This window comes from Plecotus auritus (genome assembly GCF_963455305.1).
Source record: "Plecotus auritus genome assembly, chromosome: 3".
NCBI classification, from domain to species: Eukaryota; Metazoa; Chordata; class Mammalia; order Chiroptera; family Vespertilionidae; genus Plecotus; species Plecotus auritus.
In genome coordinates, this window is record NC_137772.1 from 217606589 (window position 1) to 217623313 (window position 16725).

Below are 16725 nucleotides of genomic sequence, written 5' to 3' on the forward strand. Positions count from 1 at the left end.
ATGAACATAGATGCTAAAATCCTTAACAAAATATTAGCAAATCAGATCCAGCAATATATTAAAAAGATAATACACTGTAACTAAGTGCGATTTATTCCAGGGATGCAAGGCTGGTACAATATTTGCAAATCAATAAACGTCATAAATCACATAAACAAACTGAAAGACAAAAATCACATGACACAGAAAAAGCATTCGACAAAATCCAACACCCATTTTTTATAAAAACCCTCAACAAAGTGGGAATAGAGGGAGCATATCTCAACATGACTAAGGCCATATATGACAAACCTACAGCAAACATCATACTCAATGGGCAAAAACTAAAATACATTTCCCCTAAGAACAGAAACAAGACAGGGATGTCCGCTTTCACCACTCTTATTCAACATAGTACTGGAAGTCCTAGCCACAACGATCAGACCTGAAGAAGAAATAAAAGGCATCCAAATTGGAAAGGAGGAAGTAAAAATCTCATTATTCACAGATGACATGATATTATACATAGAAAATCCTAAAGGCTCCAACAAAAACCTTCTAGATTTAATAAATGAATTTGGCAATGTAGCAGGATTTAAAATTAACACCCAGAAATCTATGGCTTTTTTAGACACCAATAATGAATACTCAGAAAGAGAAACTAAACAAGCAATCCCATTTACCATTACAACAAAAATATTAAGATACTTAGGAGTAAACTTAATCAAGGAGGCAAAAGACCTGTTCTCGGAGAAGTACAGGACATTGAAAAAAGAGATAGAAGAAGATATAAACAAGTGGAAGAATATACTGCTCATGGATTGTTCATGGAATATACTGTTCATGGATTGTTCATGGAATATAAATGTTCATGGATTGGTAGAATCAACATAATTAAAATGTCCATACTACCCAAGGCAATCTACAGATTCAATGCAATCCCTATTAAAATACCAACAGCATACTTCACAGAGCTAGAACAGATGCTCTACAAATTTATATGGAATAAAAAAATAAAAAAAGAGTCCAAATAGCTGCAGCAATCATCAGAAAGAAAAATAAAGTTGGAGGAATCACAATACCAGATTTCAAGTTATACCAAGTATAGCGATTAATAATGTGGATTTTTTACAATAGATGGAGTTATACATATGTTGATATATATGCAATTTGATATGTATGCTATTTTGTTGTATTGACGACAAGCTTCAAAACTTCATATGTCAAATTTCCTGAAGGTGTTAACATAGATATTTTTACACTTAAAAATGTCAAATGTCGTGCCAAAAAAAGAGCATTTGTGGGAAGTTTTAATTCATTACTTTATTTTGAAGAAAAGTGCTGCTGAAAGTTATCATATACTTTGGGAAGCTTACGGTGAACATGCTCCATCTCAAGATACTTGTGAACACTGGATTAAACGCTTTAAAAGTGATTATTTCTATGTGAAAGACAAAGAACGTCCAGGTCAACTGAAAAAGTTTGAAGACCAACAATTACAAGCATTATTGGATGAAGATGCGTGTCAAACTCAAAAGCAACTTGTAGAAAGATTAAACGTTGCTCAGCAAACAATTTCCGATCATTTACAAGCAATGGGAAAGATTTTAAGGGAGATCATTAACAAGCAATGGGAAAGATTTTAAGGTAAGGAAAATGGCTGTCACATCAACTGAGTGAAAGACAAATGGAAAACCGAAAAGTCATCAGTAATATGTTGCTTCAACGGCACGAAAGAAAGTCTTTTTTGCATCGAATTGTGACTGGCAATGAAAAGTGGATTTATATTGATAATCCCAAATGCACAAAATCATGGGTTGATCCAGGTCAACCATCAACATCGACTGCAAGGCCAAATCGCTTTGGAAAGAAGACAATGCTCTGCGTTTGGTGGGATCAGGAAGGTGTGGTGTATTATGAGCTTCTAAAACCAGGTGAAACCATTAATACTGATCGCTACCAATAACAAATAATCAATCTGAACCTCACTTTGATCATAATACGACCAGGATGGGCCAGAAGACCTGGCAAAGTAATTTTGCTTCATGATATCACACCATCACACACTTCAAAACCAGTTAAAGACATGTAAAAAGATCTTGCCTGGGAAGTATTAACCCACCTGTTGTATTCACCAGACCTTGCTCCTTCAGATTACCACTTGTTCTAATGGATGGCACACCCATTTTCTGAGCAGCACTTCAAAACATACGAAGAAGTGGAAAATTGGGTCTCTGAATGGTTTGCCTCAAAACAAGCAAAGTTCTATTGGGACGGTATCCACAAATTACCTGAAAGATGGGGGAAATGTGTAGCTAGTGATGGACATTACTTTGAATAAAGCACTTTTGATGTTTCTCTTGAAATTATCATTTTCTTTGATTACAAAATCCGCATTATTAACTGGTAAACCTGGTACTATAAAGCCACCATAATCAAAATAGCCTGGTACTGGCACAAGAACAGGCATACAGACCAATGGAACAGAACAGAGATCCAGAAGTGGACCCAAGCTATTACGTTCAATTAAAGTTGACAAAGGAGGCAAGAGTATACAATGGAATCAAGACAGTCTCTTCAATAAATGATATTGGGAACATTGAACAGATACATGCAAAAAAATGAAACTAGACCACCAACTTACAGCATACACAAGAATAAAATCAAAATGGGGAAAAAAATAACTTATATGTAGGTTCTCCTATCTAATAAAGATGGAATATGCAAATTGACCGTAACTCCATGACAAAGATGACAGCGCCCACAGCCAATAAGGAGGGAATATGCAAACTGACCCGACAAGGCGAGAGGTGGAAGGTGGCTCTGGCCGGAGCAAAGGCGGAAAGGGTGCTCCGGGCCTGAGCGAAGGCGGAAAGGATGCTCCGGGCCTGAGCGAAGGCGGAAAGGCGGCTCCGGGCCAGAACAAAGGCGGTGCCGGCAGCCAGGGAAGGAAGGTCTATTTTTGCATGAATCTTTGTGCATTGGGCCTCTAGTGAAATCATAAAAATCCTAGAAGCCATAGGCAGCAAAATCTCAGACATCTCTCATAGCAATATGTTTACAGATACATTTCCTAGGGCAAAGGAAACTAAGGAGAAAATAAATGGAATTACAGCAAAATAAAAAGCTTCCGCACAGCAAAAGAAACCATCAATGAAACAAAAAGGGAGCCAACTGTATGGGAGAATATATTTGGCAATGATACATCTAATAAAGGGTTAATATCCAAAATATATAAGGAAATCACACAACAAAAGGAAGACAAACAATCCAATTAAAAAATGGGCAAAGGACCTAAATAGACACTTCTCCAAAAAGGACATACAGATGGCCAAGAGACATATGAAAAAATGCTCAAAGTCACTGATCATCACAGAGATGAAAATTAAAATGACAACGAGGTATCACCTCACACCTGTAAGATGGCTACCATCAACAAATCAACAAAGGACAAGTGCTGGCAAGGATGTGGAGAAAAGGGAACCCTAGTGCACTGCTGGTGGGAATGCAGACTAGTGCAGCCACTGTGGAAACAGTATGGAGTTTCCTCAAAAAAATTAAATATGGAACTGACATTTGACCCAATGATCCTACTTCTAGGAATATATCCTAAGAACCCTGAAGCACCAATCAGAAAGAATGTATGCACACCTATGTTCATAGCAGCAATTTTACAATAGCTAATATCTGGAAACAGCCCAAGTGCCCATCAGTAGATGAGTGGATAAAAAAGCTGTGGTACATTTATAGCATGGAATACTATGCAGCTGTAACATTCCCTAAGAGATAGTATGGAGGGACCTGGAGAGTATCATGCTAAGTGAAATAAGTCAGTCAGAGAAAGACAAGTATCACATGATCTCACTCATATGTGGAATCTAAACAAAATAAACTGATAAACAGAGTGGATCCTGAGACATGAAAGCATGGAGCAGAGTGCGGAATCTCGGAGGGAAGGCAGGGGAAGGTGGGTGGGTGGTGGGAGTTAATTAATCAAGGGCCTTGTATGCATACCGGTATATGCACAACCCATGGACACAGACAATAGGGTGCTGACAACTTGGGGTGGAGGCCAGGGCAGGCTGGAGGGGGTCAATGGGGGGATGGGGGGAGCATATGTATTGCTTTCAATAAAGATTTATATTTTTAAAAAGCTAATAAATATGTGCATTATAACATTAAAAAAATAAAAATCTAACATCTTTGGTTTTATATGTAGTACAAGTCACAACTGTCTCCCCGAGATTCCTTCTCTTCTTTTTCAGACCTGTAGTAACAAAGGCCAACTTTGCTAGATTGATCTTTTTTTTTTTTAATCAACCAGAGACACTTAGGGAGGAAAAAGCAGTTTACGTTCTTTATAATTAGCCTTGATGATTAGACTATCTTTTCCATTATGTTTTATTTTTACTTTCCTGGAATTTACCAAGTGGCCTCTTTTCCGCGAAGGTCACCCTTCACATGAGGAAGGCTGCTTGATTAGAGCACTGGGGAGTTTACTGTGGGTTTGTTCAAAATTAAGAAGGATCGGGGAGAGGGCTGATGTGAGCAGATGGGTGAAAGGTCAGCTCTTGAGTGACAAACAGAGGCCTCCACGCTGAGAAACCGAAACTGATGCTCCCGGGATAAGAGTCTTGCTGCTGCTGTTGCCAGCAACTGCTAAAGTAGTTAATTATCACGTCTGTTTTTGAATTTGTTTTATATTTTTGACAAAGCTTCCTGACCAAGTTCTTGTGGCTTGTCATCTAAGCCCAGGGCAAGTTTCTTTTAACTTTCTAATGACATTAATAATTGCATTTACCAACAGTGACTGTATGTTACCTACTTGTGGAAGTGTGATGTTTATTTTGCTTATTTGATAACAAATGGATTTCATAGTCAATTTTAGAGCATCTTGGTAGACAACTTAATCCCCAAGAGGCAAACTCAGTATCTAAAAGGGTGTTCGGTAGAGGCTGGGTCCGGCACCCAGCTAGCCCCTCCCTGCCTGGTAGATTGGGACTCAGCTGGGGACGTGCTGAGAGCAGGTTCACTTTCACACTTACTTCCTCTTGTCCTCAGCTGAGCCAAGAGTTATTTGCGGGGAGGGAGGTGTGGAGAGTATTGAGAGCAAAGAGCAGAAGGAAGTTCGCTTCCATCCTTCCATCCATCCATCCATCCATCCATCCATCCATCCATCCATCCATCCAGTGATTACTTACTTCCTATCCCAAGGCGGGCTCTGAGGATGCAGAAGACAAAACAAAGTCCCGTCCCTGTGAACATGCTCCTGACACTAAGCTTGTTTCAGCTCCTTTTATGTGGGGTGGGAGGCATCCTTACTACATCCTAGACATACTTACTTAGGCCTCACAGATCTTATTAGGGATTGTACACACACACACACACACACACACACACACACACACATCTGTAAACATTACACTGGTGTGTGGCGTTTTGCAAAAACAGTTACAGCTAAGGAAACATGCATCCGGGTTTGAAAATAAACTGCCTCCTGCCAACGTTGTGACGTTGAACAAGGGACTTCAGTGTTCAGAGCCTCATGCCTTTGCTGAATGAAGCTAATGGCTGGACCTGCCCCTCGAGGTCACTGAATGAGGGGAGTGCTTCAGAGATGGCCTGACTGTGCAGGGCAAGCGCTTAGTAGGTGGAACTATAACGGGAGGGAGTTTCCTCTACCCTCTTGGATTCAGAGGCCGGGCCTCTGAAATGAGGGGGCAGAAGACAGATTAACAGGGGGAAAGTGCACAGGGTTAATTAGGTATTAAGTTTTACATGGCCTGGGGGCAGGGTGCGGGGGCTTCACAGAAAGGAGAAGACCCCCACAGAAGCAGCGAGGCGGGAACGCTGTTCTAGTATTCACGTGTAGAGAACTGACAAGACACAGAAAAGGGGCTTCTGGACTTTTCATGGCAGTAAATTGTGGGTGACACTGGTTAGCAAAATTATACAGGACTCAGGTGCACAATTCCACAGCACATCATCTGTACACTGTACTGTGTGCTCACCACCCTACAGCACTTCTTAATGTTCATTGATTTCAGAGAGAAGAAGGGAGAGGGATAGAGGGATAGAAACATCAATAATAAGAGAAAGTCATCGATCTGCTGCCTCCTGCACGCCCCACACTGAGGACGGATCCTGCAACCCAGGCATGTGCCCTGACCGGGAATCGAAGTGTGACCTCCTGGTTCATGGGTAAATGCTCAACCATTGAGTCACACTGGCTGGACCGGTTTCGTGAAGTAAAATCATTAATGGGGATGGGAAGAGGTACTTAGCCTCTGACCCCCATTAATGATTATGAGGATTAACTTAAATTGCTTACTATAGGTAAAGCATTTGAAAAATCTCAGCATACAGTAAGCACTCAATTAATGTGAGATGTTATTATTTAGACTAGTAGCCCTGGGCACAATCCGTGCGCCAATAGCTCGCTGCCGCCCTCCAGTAGCTCCCCACCCCCTCCCCATAGCTTGCTGCCCTGCCCCCTCCTGTAACTGTCCGCTGCCCGCTTATAGCTCGATGCCCCACCCTTCTGCTGATCCGTGATCCAGTCGTTACTCAGTCGGTGGTTACGCTTCACGGCATAACCATTTGCATATTACATCTTTATTATATAGGATAGCATAGTAGGGAGCTGTGCTGTCCAATGGTAGCCACAAGCCACTGGTGGCTACTTAACTTTAAATTAATTAAAATTAAATGAATTAAAAATTCAGTTCCTCAGTTGCACTAGCCACACTGCACGTGCTCAGTAGCTACCTGTGGCTAGCGGTTACTGTGCTGGACCGCGCGACACAGGGCACTTCCAGCATGCAGTGCTGGTGCAGAGGCCCAGAGAAATAAATGGCTCGAAGCTAGAGGGTCTGTGCCCCCTTAGACAAGTTACCTAGCCTCTCTGTGCCTCACTTCCTCATCTATAAAGTGGCGAAATAGTAGCTACATTATTCAGTCCACATGAGGATTATCTGCTATGCAAGGCCTACAATAATGGCAACTGGCAAATGCTCACCTAACATGGGGGACAGACAGGTAGGCTGCAGGATGTACAGTCAGGAGAATCAGATTTTTATGCAAAGCACCTCCCAGAGGGCCAAACACATAGCCCACATTCAGTTCATTCACTTTTTTTTTTTCCAGCAAATGTTCACTGAGCACCTACTGTGTGCTAGGCATGGTTCTAGACAGGACAGAGGTAGAAATGCACAGAGGCCCTGCCCTCATGGAGCTCACAAGCTCACAGTCTCGATAAATGGGGGCTATTCTGATGCAAACAGCAACACCACCATTTCCATTTTTACCACATATTTAGTATGCCCAGCAATGAAAAGGAAATGAAGCTATGTCCAACCAGGTGCCTAATAAAAGTGCTTGAATGAACAAATGAATGAATGAAAGTTGGGAGGGCACTTGATAATGCACAGTGAACTGGGACCAGGGTGATCCAGTTAATTACTCTATGGTGGGTGTGGCTAACTCAGACATCAGTTGCCTGGTGACACTAATAAATGATCCTAAAGCAGTCTGCACACAGTGTTATGCATAAACGCTTAATCATCTCCAACCAGAAGGACTGGGATACAGACGGCACTCACATACATGCCCTCCGGCTTCTATTCTGGGCTCCGCTCTGACTCACCCTGTCAGCTGGGGCTGCTCACACCCTCTGCAGCACCCAGAGAGAACCGAGCCCATGGGGAGGCCAGCACTCCCCTCTCCCACCTGGCAAACAGCCTTCCGCTGGTCCTGGACCAAGAGAGCCACCCAAGACGGAGGCATACCCCGGTCCAGGACACACCTGCCCGGGCCTCGACCCACCCGCTGGCCTGAGCAACCTGCACTCTAGCCCTGGTTCTACTAGTCACGGGGCACAACCTTCCCAGAAGGAGGCAAATGGCACCACGACTCCGACTGTGTTTGTTTCCAAAACCTAAAAGCTCATTTTGGTGGGTGTGCAGCTCCTGACAGTTCAGTGCCGTGGGAGGGGCAATGTTGAATCCCTGGGCCTCCGCCTCACCAGCAGGAAAGGCCTCGGCAGGTTATTTCAGTCCTTCAGTGTCGGGTTGTGTAGTAAAGAAGAGAGTGTTTGCTGCACAATGATGTTAGTGGAATTACATGAGATAACTTCAAGTGCCCAAGTGTTCGGTAGGAATGAGTTTGCATTCTATCTAGTATGTCAAGACGGGTAGACAGGAGGAAGCGATGGGGTTCAGCCCCAAATGCTCTCATTAACAGCCATCTGGTCGACCTTTGCATCATTCACAGAAGGGGGCTGAAATGGATCCCTACCGGCCACCCTGCAATCCCTTGCACACAACCTTCCCAATGTTACCAAACTGTGTTGCTTTTCACCCTGCTGAAAAGAATACAAGGCATAGGGGAAATGCAGTATAAAAATTCATCCCAGAGCCCGGCCAGTGTGGCTCAGTAGCTGAGCCTCTACCAGCCGTGGGCAAACTACGGCCCGCGGGCCGGATCCGGCTGTTCTATCCGGTTCTCTTGCTCTCCCCTCCGCTCCTTTACTTTGAATTTATATTAGTTCACACAAACACTCCATCCATGCTTTTGTTCCGGCCCTCCGGTCCAGTTTAAGAACCCCATTGTGGCCCTCGAGTCAAAAAGTTTGCCCACCCCTGGCATAGATCCAGGTACCAAGAGGTGACCGTTCAATTCCCAGTCAGGGCACTTGCCTGGGTTGCGGGCTCGACCCCCAGCAGGGAGGGTGCAGGAGGCAGTCAATAAATGGGAACACCACCCTGGAATCCTCAAGGTCTACAAGAGGAACTTACCATGACCTGCCACATCCTAAGTGGTAATACCTGAGAAATGACAGGTCTGGGAGGCTAGTTCCATATGGTTTATATATGCACATTAAAATAAATCAGCAAGTATTCATGCAAAAATGCTTGTCTTGAATATCGCGCATAGAAACACAGAGGACTAGATAACGTCTAAGGTTCGTCCTGTGTTTGATATTCTGCAAGGATTTCTGCTAGGAGCTGACCTAGCCAGCAGGACGGGGTTGCCATGATGGAAGTGACACTCCTACGTTACCTGAAATGACCTCCATCCGTTTCTTCCCACCGTACCAGCCACGGCCTCCTCTTGCCTGTGGCCTCCCCAGCACATCCTTAATCAAATTAAGGCAATTTCCATTCCCACCCAAGTAGATTCTTCCCATCAAAAGTGTGTCTGTAGACTTTCTGATAGTCGTTTAATATCCCTTTCGAGTAGCTGCCCAGGCCCTGGTCTGGTCCACCGAACATCACCAATCATGTCCAATGCCACTGGTTGCTCATTTTCTGCATGGCTGTGCCATGGCAACTCAGCTTACAGACTCAACAGTGGCTGTGGCTGACCTTGAGGGGCTCAGAAACAAATGGGGGACATGAATTAACCTCAAAACTAAATGAGCTGCTTAAGTGCTTCAACAGAATTGTAAAGATGATGGAAACTCAGGGCGGGAGTGGCTGATTCCACAGGTGAGGAAGTGGAAATAAAGGTCGAGAACTGGGCTGGCAAATGAACATAATTCAGACAGAGAGAGCGAGAGGGGGAGGTGAGGGAGATCCCCTCGTTTAAAACACTAGCTGGCTGTTGATCTGTGCTCATCTTTCCAGACCCTTCAGAGTTAAGCCAACTGCTTAGATTTGGATGACACCCTCCCATTGGCTACCCTGTGCCTGTTCTGACCCCTACAGCCAGCTCACCTTCCCCATTCCCTGGGCCCTGACCCAATATTGCACTCTCCGAGTTGGCATTAAGTGTGACAAGGCTAAAATTAGGACTGTTTCCATAGATATCTACATGTCTCCGCAGCAAATCTGTTCAGCTCCCAAGTGGAGTAAAAAAAAAAAAAGGCTGTTGTTTTTTTTTCCATTCTGACTGTAAAGCAAAGGGGGCCTCAAAAATCCAAGCTGGCTCAGGTCTGGACGTGCCTCTGAGCCTGCTGACACGGTGGGAGGGCAACGAGGAGGCTTCTCAGGTCTGAGCAGGGGCTGTGGGGCGGCGGGGGGGGGCGCGTGTCCCGCTGAACTATGAAGCACCAGCATGAGAAGCATCAGGTCTGAGCCTGCAGTCCACACTCACCCTCACTTCATCCTGGGAGGGGGTCCCTCCGGGAGGTGGTCCTGCTTCCTCCTGTTTCAGAGACTGCAGACCGGGAAGGTTAAGAAGCTGTGAGATGGGCCACACCATTCACAGCTGATACGGGGAAACCTCCCATTTTAATACACAATTAAAACATGAGCCGCTATAAAAAAAGAAGGAACTTTTACCATTTGCAACAGCATGGATGGAACTGGAGAGCATTATGCTGAGCGAAATCAGCCAGTCAGAGAAAGATAAATATCACATGATCTCACTCATATGTAGCACATAATGATCAACATAATTTGATGAACAAGAATAGATCCAGGGACAAATGGCAGGGAAGGGGGGTTAGAGAGCAATCAAAGGACTTGTATGTATGCATATTAGCATAACCAATGGACACAGACACTGGGGAGGTGGGGGCTTGCCTGGGGTGGGAATGGCTGGAGTGGGGGTGTCAACTGGGGAAAAAGGAGACATATGTAAAACTTTAGACAATAAAAAAAATTATAAAAAAACCAACAAACATGAGGTTCAAAGATGTCCAGAGAACCACCTAGCAAAGGGCAGTCCTGGTGATAACGATGACAAGTAATAGTACCAACAGGCACAGCTAATGTTTACTGCTTTGTCCTTGGCTCCTGGTTTCTCACAGAATCTCTCATTCCATCCTCCTAAAAAAGACATGATGAAGTCCCAACCCCTAATTACTCAGAACATGACCTTTTTTGGAAAGAGTCACTGCAGATATAATTAAGATGAGGTCATACTGGAGGAGGTTGATCCAGTATGACTGGTGTCCTTATAAGAAGATGGCCATGTCACTCTGGCCTGTGTAGTTCAGTGGTTAGGGTGTTGGTCTGCACACAGAAGGGTCACAGGTTTAATCCCCGGTCAAGGGCATATACCTGGGTTGCAGGTTTGATCCTGGGCCCCAGTTGGGGCACATGTAGGAGGCAACTGATCAATGTGTCTCTCCCACATCGATGTTTCTCTCGCTCTCTCTCTCTCTCTCTCTCTCTCTCTCTCCCCCCCCCCATTCTCTCTCCGCCTCCCTCCCTTCCACTCTCTCTTAAAAAAAAACACCATAAAATCAATGGAAAAAATAAGCTCAGATGAGGATTGAAAAAAAGAAGAAGATGGCCATGTGAAGACAGATACGCAGAGACAATACCATATGGTGACAGAGGATTGGCGTGATGTGTCACAAGCCAAGGGACACCAACGACTGCCAGCAAACACCAGGCTAAGAAGAGGCAAGGATTCCCCCACGGGTCACAGGGCACACAGCCCTGCTGATACACCTTGATTTCAGCCTTCTGGGCTTCAGAACAATGAGACAACAAATTCCTCTTCTTTTGAGCCATCCAATCTATGGTATTTCCTTCCGGCGGTCACCAGAAACTCATACAATCTGAATCACAATTCTGTGAAGACTTAGGTACCAAATCTGTCAGGTTTGACACAGGAGGGCATCAAGTTTAATTAACAGCACACAACAGCAGTAACAAATATCAACATGCTACTAAGTGCTTTCCATACATTAACCTGTTTAATCCCACAAAGACTCTAACCCCACAACAACCCCATTAAGCTATCCCATTTTAAAGAAGAAAAAAAGTGAGGCACAGAAAGGTTACGTAATTTGCCTCAAGTCACACAGGTTGTAAGTAATGGAGCCAGGATCCACAGTCGGGTCCAGAATCTGTGTTCTTACGGGCCACAACCAGCTAAAGCCAGAAGCGACTGGAACTCCGGTGGTCTGGTTTCCAAGCCCACATCCTTCGCTTCTGTCTCAACTTTGTACTCCAACTGCCTAATAGAATGTGCTGCACTCAGTGGCCCTTAAAACGCTTATTTGATGACACAAACCAATTAATTAAATGGGCAGTGACTTGCATACATCCCATTAGTTCAAACTAAATTCAAATTAGTTCATTTTAGCAGTTAAAACGGACCCAGGTCCATATGGGCAATCGAAATCAGGACAGGAGTAACTGGGCTACTTAGAGCACTCAGCAGGCAGAGTGACATCAAGCTCCCTCTCTCACAAAGCTTTTGTGTATTAAGTCATTCCAGGAAACACTGAATGAGCACCTACTATGTGCCAGCACTCTGTCAGGGAACGGGAGTACAAGAGAGCCCCAGCCCAGGAAGGGCATGGACATGGCCAAGCTGCCATATATCCTGGCCATTACGTCTACCACTGAGGTCAGAACGGAGGTGCCGTTGGAGGAGAGGACAGGTACCCAGGTCTGCCCAGAGTAGGGAACATCTGAACTGCATCTTCAAGTTCAAGTCCATTCTCATTTGAAGGCTAAGCCAAACCCCACCCCTGTACACACATACACACATACACACACACTCACACAGCTCCTTCTTTCCTCCCTCGTTTCTTTCTCTCTGCAACTTGTCCCTGAAATACGAGGTTTTTCATAACAGGAACCGCACTGGTGACGCACAGAATCTTCAACCATATTCAATTTGCATAATTAATCACTCAGAATGAAGGGAATGGAGCTCATTATTCACCTGAAGCAAACATGTTTTCAGGGCCAGAGCTTGCAACACTAAAACTAATAGGTAACTAGTCATTGGTTATTAGTGTTAACTCAGCTAAACTCTCCCTCATTGGTTGATACAGAAAAAGACTATTTCTAATGTCAACGAATGAGGAGAAAACAACACTGGGAAAGGGATGGGGCAGGAGTGGACAGGGCAAGGAGGGCTGGGAGCCAAGGAAGAAGGATCTAGAACAGAGGTGTCTTGGCACCCACCTTCCCGCCAGCCATTCACCCCCGGCAGGGTCACTCCACACTCAGCAAGCTGGCCCGGTCACTGGGCGGCATGTGGCCCGGTGGAAAGAACGCAGCTCTGACGTGACCCTTCCTCTGTCACTCACCCTGTAAAAGGGATGACAGGTCTACCTACAGAGTCCTTCCCAGATCAAGTGCAACCCTGTGTGTCACAGAGAAGACGCCCAATAAATGTCAGCCGTGTGGTTACTAACACCGTCTTCACCATCCCAGAATTTATCACAGGGCCCGGGCAGAGAGCAGCTGGCCTCCTCCATCACCATCACCGTCACCGAAGCTGTCGTACACTCTCTGAGCAAGTCCCTCAATCCCCGGACCTGATTTCCACATCGGTGAAACAAGTTCTCGTGCGTGCGACGATGGGACAGACGCCGAGTGCCGGGCAGTGTGAGGCCAGCCGGGCTCACGGTGGGCACTGGTCCTCCTGGGGAGAGCGTGGGGCCCTGGTGAAGACTCACGGGAATGAGCCAGCTGAGAACACAGACATGCAAGCCTTTCACATGAAAACCAGATCTGTTGACAAGAAAACATGCCCACTCACCTCTGCCCGGTAAGGGGGTAGCCCTGGAGGACGGGGTGGAAGCGGCCGCCTCCCCCCACCGCCAGGCCGACTTGGAGCCGGTGGGATCTGGCCCCGCTGGGCGCACCACCTCGCTGCTGAAAAGGCTGGCCTGTGTTTGCGTTTATTATTTCTGCACTGCCCACAAACAGCCCTTGGATCGGGCGTGAGGACGTAGTTCTTTTTTTAACCCCCTTGGCACGAGCAGTGCCCGACGGAGGACGCCTTGATTAGCTCGAGCTGTGCCCGGACTGAGGAGCCACACCAAGGAGCTGGTGTGGTCTCTTCTGAACAGTGTCCAGTGGGGACCTCACCCTCCCCACTCAGCACGGGAGGCCGGGCATCCCCGGGAAGCTCTGGGGCCTGACCACAGTCGCCCCATGCAAACCACTGAGCCAATCGGGTCAGCGAGCTGTCTCCCTCGGCCCCCCAATCCCCACCAACACCTTGAGAGGTGACGTGGCTCAGCCCAAAAGCACTGGATCAGGAGGCTGTGAGTTCTGCCTGGGGTCAGCTGTGAGGCCGACAGTGGGCCTCAGCTGGCCAGGCCGGGGCACTCATCAGGTGCCCATAATCAAACCTGGTGCTAAAGCCTGCAGGACCCCTGTTCATACCCGCATGCCATTCTTTACCCTCCCACTGCCTGCATCTCACATTCCTCCTCCAACCCTCCCTCCAGGCTGGGGTCTGCCTCCCACTCCAGGCCTGCCTGCCCTTCTCACAGCACAAATATCCCAGTGCAAGTCCTCAGTTTCACCTCTCCCTCCTCCGCCACTGCCGCATCTCCTTGCCCTCTCACCCCCACCCTCCTTTTTTCTCTCTCCCTCCTCCTTTATGCCTCACTGGTCCTCTATTTTCCTGCCTCCACTCAGAGAACTTAAATGAAAAAGTGGTACATCAGTCCCTCAGACTGTGCTACCTTTGTCAAAACCGAAACCTTTACAAGGATCCTGAGGATGAGCCATAAAAGGGGCTAAAGGTCAGAAGGGCGCACAGCGGGGGCTGCGGGCACACGTCCCATTAAGGACACAGGAGCAGAGGTCAGAGTGGGTCTCCACTGCCACCGTCCTCACTCACCCACGGGGGTCTTTCAGGAGCATGTCAGCCGTGACGAGAGGGGACACACCTCCACTGTGATCCCACCTCAACATTCTTCCACGAAGGTCTCGGGACACGGCCAAGACAAAGGAAACACAGCAACAGATGTGGGGCAGTTCACTCAACAAATACTAGCTATGTTCATTACTTTAAATGGAAAATCAAATAAGTAAGTCCATCCTGTTTGCACTGGAATGACTGTGTGTGTGTGAGGCGGTGCTTTTTCTGAAATAAGTTTAATCCTTAGGGGAGATGTTCTGGGTAAGCCAATAGTGGGGCAGCTCTGGGTTCAAAGTCCACATCAGCTACTTAATGGTGTGAAACGGTGGGCCAGGAACTGACCCTGAGCGCACCTCCGTTTCCTTGTTTGTAAACTAGGAATACTAACCTATCTCGCACACACCAGATTGCTCAGAGCCCACAGTGGACTCCATGTCCATCATCATCATCATCATCATCATCATCATTATATGAATGTTTACTGGGACTTCAACACGCCAGACAGCCATCTGAGTGCTTTACATTAACACAATGCTAAAAGGCAGTGGCTGTTGTGATCTGTTTGTTTTACAGATGCACAGAGACGTTGAGTAACTGGCCCAAGGTCACACAGCTGAGCAGAGAATGCTGGATTCACCCCTAGACACCCTAGCTCCAGAGTTATACCTTCTGATCTCTGATGCCAGGCCCGGTGGCCAGCAAAGAGGAAACTGTTCAGCAATGCATTTGCCAGCACTATTATCATAATGTTGGCTTTATTTTTATAAGAACCACTGCCCAGATGGGCGATTTTCTTTTGCCTTTTGGAATTAAATTTCAGTCCAGGGTAGGGGCACTGAACCCAGTGTAATAGCTTATCTCTCTGCCTGCTGTCTACTCCCCTCATACTGGAGAGAGAGCCAGGCTGAGGAACAGCCTGTGTGGAGCCTTATGGGTCAAGCGGCATTCTCTGAGCCAAGGAGGCTGGGGGTATCTCCATTCCAGAACAGTAGGCAAATCTCTCTGTGGCCAGGGCCAACTGCAGAATGACAGCCACCACCTGTCCCACTTGACTGAGGAGTGGTGGGGGCAGAGGGCCATGCCACAGAGAGAGCAAAGCCTGAGATCCACATGCCCACCTCCACACACTTCCAAGCAGCCCCAGGCTGGGCAGGGACAGCCCCACCCACCTGTCACTCCAGCTTCATCCACTGAGCATTGACTGTGCCAACATCCAAAGTGCTCCCAGGCAGTGGCCCAGCCAGGCCCAGAGCAGGAGAATTGCAAGAGTTTCATGGAAAGGTTGATGGAACTTGGGGACTCAACAAGGGCTGAGTCACATATGTTATCACCTGCTGGGAATGGCTAAAGGCATTTCCCCAAACCTGAAAAGGATGATTGTTTGCTGCCAGATAGCTCAGGGCATCTTAATCTACATGTTATTGCCTCCTACTGGCCAAACACCTGAACAGCTGAAGGCAGTTTCTCCAAAACCTAATAATCTGACAATGGATTCTGTAAGAAACCCTACCCTTTGATGTGTATATCTCCACCTTGCCTTAGGACTATTTGTGTTAATAAATAGCAAGGGGTCCTGAGACAAGAAGAACTTAGTTCCTTTAGCTAAGTCTTCTCTAACTCCCTATAATGCCTTCCAAAATTATGTTTCATCTCTGGACTCTTGATTAATTTACACACAGAGCCTTCTCCAGATTGCTGAACCCTTCAAAATGCTGGATGGATCAAGACCACCGGCGTTAGATGGTGAAAGTAGCTCACACCTGGCAGTATCTGGGTTCTCACTCTGGGGGAAGTGAGCTGGTTGACTCTATTTAATTGAGAACATCCTTTTCCAGAGCTCGAGCATACTTGTCAACAGCAAGCAGAGGTGGGGTCAGAGGGCAATGAGGACCCTGCCTGCCCGAGTACTGAGCCTCCTGCAGCTCCATCTGGATGGGCTCTGGCAGCCACATCACCAGCAGCTCGGTGTGGCCGTCCGTCCCCCTGGGCTTGGGAGGTGCCTTAGGATACATCCTGCAACTGGACTCTGAGGTGGGATGACTGGCCCCTCCTCCACAGCATCATAGCAGCACCCCCAGATATTGCTCAGTCCAGCAATCAACCTCAACCTTGGGATTTTAGACAAAAGGTCACGGAAGAAAATATGTGGGCTGCCAAGGAGCACCACAGCTCTGG

The 16725-nt window shown here is 46.6% G+C and overlaps 1 protein-coding gene across 4 annotated transcripts in view; it reads right to left on the reverse strand.

The window, feature by feature from the left end:
* Positions 1 to 16725, reverse strand: part of LARGE1 (LARGE xylosyl- and glucuronyltransferase 1) — a 448143-nt gene that overhangs the window by 395319 nt on the left and 36099 nt on the right. The window contains exon 1 of one of the 4 annotated variants that reach the window (XM_080661443.1): positions 13435 to 13598. The exons of the other annotated variants lie outside the window; for them this stretch is intronic. The gene's annotated coding sequence lies outside the window, so the exon portion shown is untranslated. Of the gene's footprint in view, positions 1 to 13434; positions 13599 to 16725 lie in introns of those variants that run through there. 4 annotated transcript variants of the gene reach the window in all.